A 7,723-nucleotide genomic window follows, 5' to 3' on the forward strand; every position below is an offset into this window, starting at 1 on the left:
TTCCCTTATTGTAAGTAGTGGTAAAGATCATTCGTTTCTTCTTTTCATCCCTTGGTTTATTTAGAGTCTCGCCAGTTTTAATCTCATCAATAACTTCCTTGATCAGGCTATTTTTGTAGCCGCGTTGTAGAAACTTGTTTGCCATCAGTTCCAATTGCTGTTCTCTATTTGTTGATTCAGTGTTGTTTCTGACAACCCTCATCATTTGTGATTTAATGATGGCCTTGCGTGTATGGGGTGGATGATTACTTGTTGCTTCCAGAAGTGAGTTCCTATCAGTTGTTTTTGAATATAGTGTAGTGTATAACTTATCTTGGTTTTTGTAGATCCTCAAATCTAGGAATTCAATATGTTGGTAATCATATTTAACTTCAAATCTTATCGGGGAGTCTTTGCTGTTTAACTCATTCACCCAATTTGTCAAGGCTTCTTCTTCACCCCGCCAGATCAGGAATACGTCATCTATGTACCTCTTGTAGCATATGATGTAATTGTGGCTGTATACCCCCATTGTCTCCTTTTCGTATTGCTCCATAAAGAGGTTAGCATATGAAGGGGCAACATTCGAACCCATGGCAGTCCCCATGAGTTGTTGATAGAAGTATTTCTCGAATCTAAAATAGTTGAGTTTTAGGCATTTCTCCAGAAGGCTGAGTATAAAGTTTATTGGTGGTCCAATGTATGGTTGATGGTTCAATGTACTTTCTATCGCCTTAATCCCCTCGCTGTGTGGGATGACTGTATAGAGGCTCCTTACATCCATAGTCACCAATATATTATTGCTGTTGATGTCCTCCAAAGTATTTAATAGTGTGGTTAAATCACTGGAGTCTCTGATATAGGAGTCCATGCCCTTCACAAATGGTTGTAAGATAGAGTCGGTAAAAATTGGGCTAAGGGCTGGAGTAAGGAACCTCTCGCTGATACTATCGGCCTCCGAGGCGGATTCTGCTGGTTTTTATGTATTTTGGGTAACGTGTAGAGAATTGGATGTATTGGATATGTTGTGGTGAGAAAATTAGCTTCATCTTCACTAATCCAATCGTTATTCGCCGCCTCTTGTATTAGATTATCAATCTCTTTCTTGAAGGTTTTGGTTGGGTCCAATGTTAGTTTCTTGTAAGTTGTAACATCATTGAGTTGCTTAAGGACTTCACCTCTGTATTGGTTGTATTCCATTATGACAATTGCCCCACCTTTATCCGCAGGGCATATCACGATGCTTGGGTCAGTAGCCAGAGACTTTAAGGCTTGTCTTTCACCCCTGGAGAGGTTAGGTCTTTGTCCATCACTCGTGAGTCCTTAGTGATAAGTCTAGTGTATGTTTTAATGCATGGTCCGCTGTTTATAGGTTCAAACTTGCTTCTTGGTTTAAATTTCTTCATCTCTGTTTCATTGTCGGTATTTCCAAAGTGTTCTTTAAGCTTGAGGTTTCTCTGAAATCTGTTAATATCTAGGAAGGTGTCAAAATTATCATCCTTGAATGTGGGAATAAAAGTCAATCCTTTATTAAGCAGGCTAATCTCATCTTTGGTCAGCATCTTATTGCTAATATTGATCACTATGTCTGGGTTTATCGTCTTTGCGGTGGTGGTGGTCTCCCGCCCGCAATAGTTGCCCCTCCTCGGGTGCGGCCTCGGCCTCTTGTGTTTCCTGATCTGGTTGTCACCCCTAAAAAAGGGGGGTTGGTTGTGCTAGGGTCCTGGTCCTGGTGTTGTTGTTGAATATATCCACCTTCAGTGTCTGAGCCCAAGCTGCTATCAACAGTGTTCAGGAACCGTGATCTGTAGTTACGCTGTCTTCTTTGTCGCCGTGGGCCACTCTGTGTGTTGCTATAAAGCCAATAGTAAATTCTTTTTTCTTTATAGTCCGTTTCAACCGTGGTTAGCTTCTGATTTTTAAAGGCCATGAGTTCCCTTTTGTAGTCATTAACTTGCTTGGTAATCTTATCCAGCCATGTATCGCTGTGGTCCTCTCTGAGGATCTGTATCTTATTTGTATTAAAATCTTTCAGTTCATTCCTTACTGTAATTAAAATGTTGGTGCATTCTTCAATTACTAAGAGTATTAAGTCCATTGAACATTTATTAAGTATTTGGCACCACATCAGGCAGAAGTTCTTGTTGCTGCGTCCAATAGTTGGCTGGTTTTTAATCCTGAAGCCTCTTGGTATTTTATTCATTTTGTAATATTTGGATAAGTATACAGTATGTAGCTCTAAGTCAGTTTCACATTATCTAAGTTTTACCAAAGTATTATAAACTGTCTGTGGTGTTTCAATAGCCTCTACAGTAGTTGTATCAGAATCAACCAAGATCCTAAGTGCATCAGCAGATGTAAATGCAAAAGTCCTGGTGGTGGTTGCTTCATACAGTAGTCCCTCTTCTGTCAGGGTATCGTTTGTTGAAGGATCCTGCATATTGGGGTCTTGCTTCTGTTTGATTTCTAGTATCACTCTTAATTCTTTCTAGATGTAGTTGTAGTATTATAAGCGATGTCTGTGTTCAGGAAATCACCCAGTGTGCCTTAGTGGCAAAGAGCAGGGGCCCATAGAGAATAGGTCCCTGTTATCCAAGAAAAGACTCAGACTGTATCCAAGTCCACAAATGGTTTAGAGGGTTGGTGTGGTTAATAGGTGTTGGGTGCCAGATATTTTCCAATCTTCATATTTCCACTGTGTATCTGCACTCACAATTCAAAGATAGTCAGCAACCAGGGTGCTCAGTCAAAAGTATCAACAAGTAGGGACTGCACTCACTGGATTCAGTTCAAATAATACCTTATTTATTCAATGGTGACGTTTCGGGGTATGCAAACCCCTTCCCCAGACCAAACACAGTGCACAAGAAACAAAGTGACTTTAAACCCAAATAAACCCCTCCCATCTTACATTCCAAGAAATTGTGCCAAAACCGTATCCATGGAGACCAGGACCTGGCAACCATGTTACACATACAATTTAAGGCATTCAAATAACAGTGGTGTGATTATTACTTCCTAACTGTTAATAAGACAAAAAGAAACACCAGTGTGTAAACACTTATGTGTATAAAAACTGTGAAGACATCATGCTTAATATATACCTTTAAAATTCAGTATACCAAATCATATACAATATAGGTAAAATCATTTGAGTAAATATATAAACCCCTCTGCAACAACGTAGCTTATATGTTCAAGTTTACACACTAATCGGTGTATTATTCGGCACCAGATAATGTTAGGCTGTTTAGAAACATAGTTACAGTTTGCGTGGCTAAATGCAATTATTGCAAAGATGAGCTTCATATTTAGTGTTAGAGAGAATAAATGTTATCATTTAATATAGACATTTAACCTTTGCTCAGTGAGTTAGGGATTAGTGGAATGATCATATCGGATTAGGTATAATATTAGTTACTCACTGTATATTATGAATTGCTGCTAATCGTTCACCAGCTGCTGCGCTGTTCAAAGAGTCTATAGTATGTCAGTTGGGCGCAAGTTACAAACTCAGCCAATCAACGGCTTGTTTAGTCAGCCGCATGGCTCATTAGCATACCGTGACGTCACCGGGCTTTGCAACTAGACTCTGTAGTAGCGTGGCTAATTTGCATATTGAGATCGTACCTGTCAGAGCATGATTTTCAATACTGTTTATGCTCAGTGTTTATGTGCTTTGTAGTGCTAACGTGGTGTCCTAATGTTGCAAGCGTAGTTCATAAGTTATATGTTGGAGCCCAACATTTACCTTGTATGCCGTATGTGTGATTATAGCGGGACCGATTAGGGACAAAAAAATGTCAAACAGCCCCTGTTAGATCAATGCCTATCTTAGTTGGTTAGTCACCTGTGTGAGTGTAATAATGCTAATATAGGACTCCTGTGTGTTTAGGTTTGATATCATATGGGACTGCAGGGAATGTTCCATCACTAACACTGTGTTCCATGTTTGTTGTATATAGGCAATATTATTATAAAAAGGTCTATCAGTGCTATCAGATGATACATGTTATAAGGGGTATATACAGGGAGTGCAGAATTATTAGGCAAATGAGTATTTTGACCACGTCATCCTCTTCATGCATGTTGTCTTACTCCAAGCTGTATAGGCTCGAAAGCCTACTACCAATTAAGCATATTAGGTGATGTGCATCTCTGTAATGAGAAGGGGTGTGGTCTAATGACATCAACACCCTATATCAGGTGTGAATAATTATTAGGCAACTTCCTTTCCTTTGGCAAAATGGGTCAAAAGAAGGACTTGACAGGCTCAGAAAAGTCAAAAATAGTGAGATATCTTGCAGAGGGATGCAGCACTCTTAAAATTGCAAAGCTTCTGAAGCGTGATCATCGAACAATCAAGCGTTTCATTCAAAATAGTCAACAGGGTCGCAAGAAGCGTGTGGAAAAACCAAGGCGCAAAATAACTGCCCATGAACTGAGAAAAGTCAAGCGTGCAGCTGCCAAGATGCCACTTGCCACCAGTTTGGCCATATTTCAGAGCTGCAATATCACTGGAGTGCCCAAAAGCACAAGGTGTGCAATACTCAGAGACATGGCCAAGGTAAGAAAGGCTGAAAGACGACCACCACTGAACAAGACACACAAGCTGAAACGTCAAGACTGGGCCAAGAAATATCTCAAGACTGATTTTTCTAAGGTTTTATGGACTGATGAAATGAGAGTGAGTCTTGATGGGCCAGATGGATGGGCCCGTGGCTGGATTGGTAAAGGGCAGAGAGCTCCAGTCCGACTCAGACGCCAGCAAGGTGGAGGTGGAGTACTGGTTTGGGCTGGTATCATCAAAGATGAGCTTGTGGGGCCTTTTCGGGTTGAGGATGGAGTCAAGCTCAACTCCCAGTCCTACTGCCAGTTTTTGGAAGACACCTTCTTCAAGCAGTGGTACAGGAAGAAGTCTGCATCCTTCAAGAAAAACATGATTTTCATGCAGGACAATGCTCCATCACACGCGTCCAAGTACTCCACAGCGTGGCTGGCAAAAAAGGGTATAAAAGAAGAAAATCTAATGACATGGCCTCCTTGTTCACCTTATCTGAACCCCATTTAGAACCTGTGGTCCATCATCAAATGTGAGATTTACAAGGAGGGAAAACAGTACACCTCTCTGAACAGTGTCTGGGAGGCTGTGGTTGCTGCTGCACGCAATGTTGATGGTGAACAGATCAAAACACTGACAGAATCCATGGATGGCAGGCTTTTGAGTGTCCTTGCAAAGAAAGGTGGCTATATTGGTCACTGATTTGTTTTTTATTTGTTTTTGAATGTCAAAAATGTATATTTGTGAATGTTGAGATGTTATATTGGTTTCACTGGTAAAAATAAATAATTGAAATGGGTATATAATTGTTTTTTGTTAAGTTGCCTAATAATTATGCACAGTAATAGTCACCTGCACACACAGATATCCCCCTAAAATAGCTATAGCTAAAAACAAACTAAAAACTACTTCCAAAACTATTCAGCTTTGATATTAATGAGTTTTTTTGGGTTCATTGAGAACATGGTTGTTGTTCAATAATAAAATTAATCCTCAGAAATACAACTTGCCTAATAATTCTGCACTCCCTGTAATATCACTGATCCCTGTTTAGTGTCTATTCATCATGATACTCTGGATCAATAAGTTAAGTGCCTAACCAAGATATGCCATCATAGTTATAATTGCACCTCATATATTAGTCATCATATGTTAATATAACCCATACTGTGTTCTGAGTTAGAGGTAAAGTAAGTTATATGCCATGTGCCTCCCCAATCTAGGGGTATATTTAGTTATAGACCTCATACATAATCATTGGTCTGTCCCATCACAAGTGGCAATCATGGTAAACATAGTACTTTTTACAACTATATGCAGTCCATCATTAGTATGACATTATAAAATAGCATAAAAGACTGTTAGTCAATATAAATAGCCAGAATTACGTATGATCATCAATATCAGGTATATTGTTCCTGGAAGTTGAATTAGTGTTGAACCAGTATTTAGACCAGGCGGTCCCGAACAACTAAGCAATTGCAGTGGGCGATTTAGAAATTTGTCTTTTTCTTATCTTTAACATTAAGTGGACTAGTAACTTTTCCCTCTAGGCTTGAAGCGTTTAACCCCTGACTAGTACACCTTAGTGATATATATATATATATATATATATATATATATATATATATATATATATATATATATATATATATATATATATATATATATATATATATATATATATATATATATATAAAAATACATATACCCACACACCCATACACATATTTAAACACACACATTTATTGTGGCCTTTTGCAGTCAAATACATGGCCATACACCGTTAAACCCTTATAAAAAATGTTATTAATATCTGTATGAATATTTATTATCAGATAGTGTATATATGAGTGTAACTGTTTATTTCAATGCATTTATGTTGTATTTGGTGCACATTTTTAACTTTATTTAGAGCAAGTTAACACAGTCAGAATATTACAATATTACGCCTGAGCTAATGTTAGTGGGCCATTTGTAATCTAGCCTGTATTGTCACAGTGAGAACTGAGCACATAAAACACAATTTATTTTTACTTGATAAATTCCTTTCTTTCTTGGAGGTCAGAGTCTACGAAAATCCTTACTTGTGGGAATTCAACTCCTGGCCACTAGGAGGAGGCAGGACACCACACACCAAGACAAAGTATCCCTCCTACTTCCTTTTCCCTCACAGTAGTACATATAGCCAAGGATATGAGGATGAAGTAAGCAAGATAGTAGGGTAAAGAGGTGCAAACTAGAACTGCCACCAACTATGAAAATGGGCAGGTTTGTGGACTTTCACCACCAAGAAAGAAAGGAATTTATCATCAGGTAAGCATAAATTATATCAAGAAGAGTAACAGTGGGAAGCAATTGCTAGGCTCAGAGCTGTAAAGAGAGGGTTAGGCTAATGGTGCAGACCCATGAAAACTTTATATAAAATTTTACAAAAAAAGAGGGGAAATTATGTACATATCATCATTCCAAGGAAAGACAGGGAAAACAGCACTCTTTTAGACAAAACGTCAAACAGCTCAAGAAAATAGATTACCAAAAAATTATTTATTAGTATCAAAAATGGTTCAATTAGAAATCCAACGTCTTTTTTCATAAAATGCAGACAAAGTCACGTCTCTGCTAAACCTGCATTGTGCAAAATACAATCCTAAATAGACATACAAAAAACACACTCATATATAAAAACCTCTGACTGGGCAAGGTAAAGCACAGGACGCCAGTAAAACTGCATTGAAAAACTGTTGGAATTACAGGATGGTTTCCTGACTAACTACACCCTCGCTGCATACAGAACCCCCTAGAACAAATCAGGGAGGTATGGCCTGGGCAGGTTAACAGATAGGGATCTAAATTGTCAGTAAGCACAGCCTGTAAGGCACAAACATATACAGTGCAAAATAAGCATAATCATGCATTGGAAATTAGTGCAGTCAATCATGTATACCAAGGGTTAATAGCTGCAGATCAGAAGCGGTAATACCAGGACAAGTTTGTCCAGAATGCATCTCATGCGATAAGCAACAGCAGATGATTGTTGTATATGCAATGCTAAGAAACAAGTATCTCAAAAGTCTGTAGGGATTACAGTCATCAGCAAAGAAATCACTTAGCAAGGAGAGCCAGAGCCGTTCCGGGTGTAGTGGCAAAATACTTCCATACGTAATAGCCAAAGTCTTTTAA

The sequence above is a fragment of the Bombina bombina genome, chromosome 12, assembly GCF_027579735.1.
Source record: "Bombina bombina isolate aBomBom1 chromosome 12, aBomBom1.pri, whole genome shotgun sequence".
Classification (NCBI taxonomy): Eukaryota; Metazoa; Chordata; class Amphibia; order Anura; family Bombinatoridae; genus Bombina; species Bombina bombina.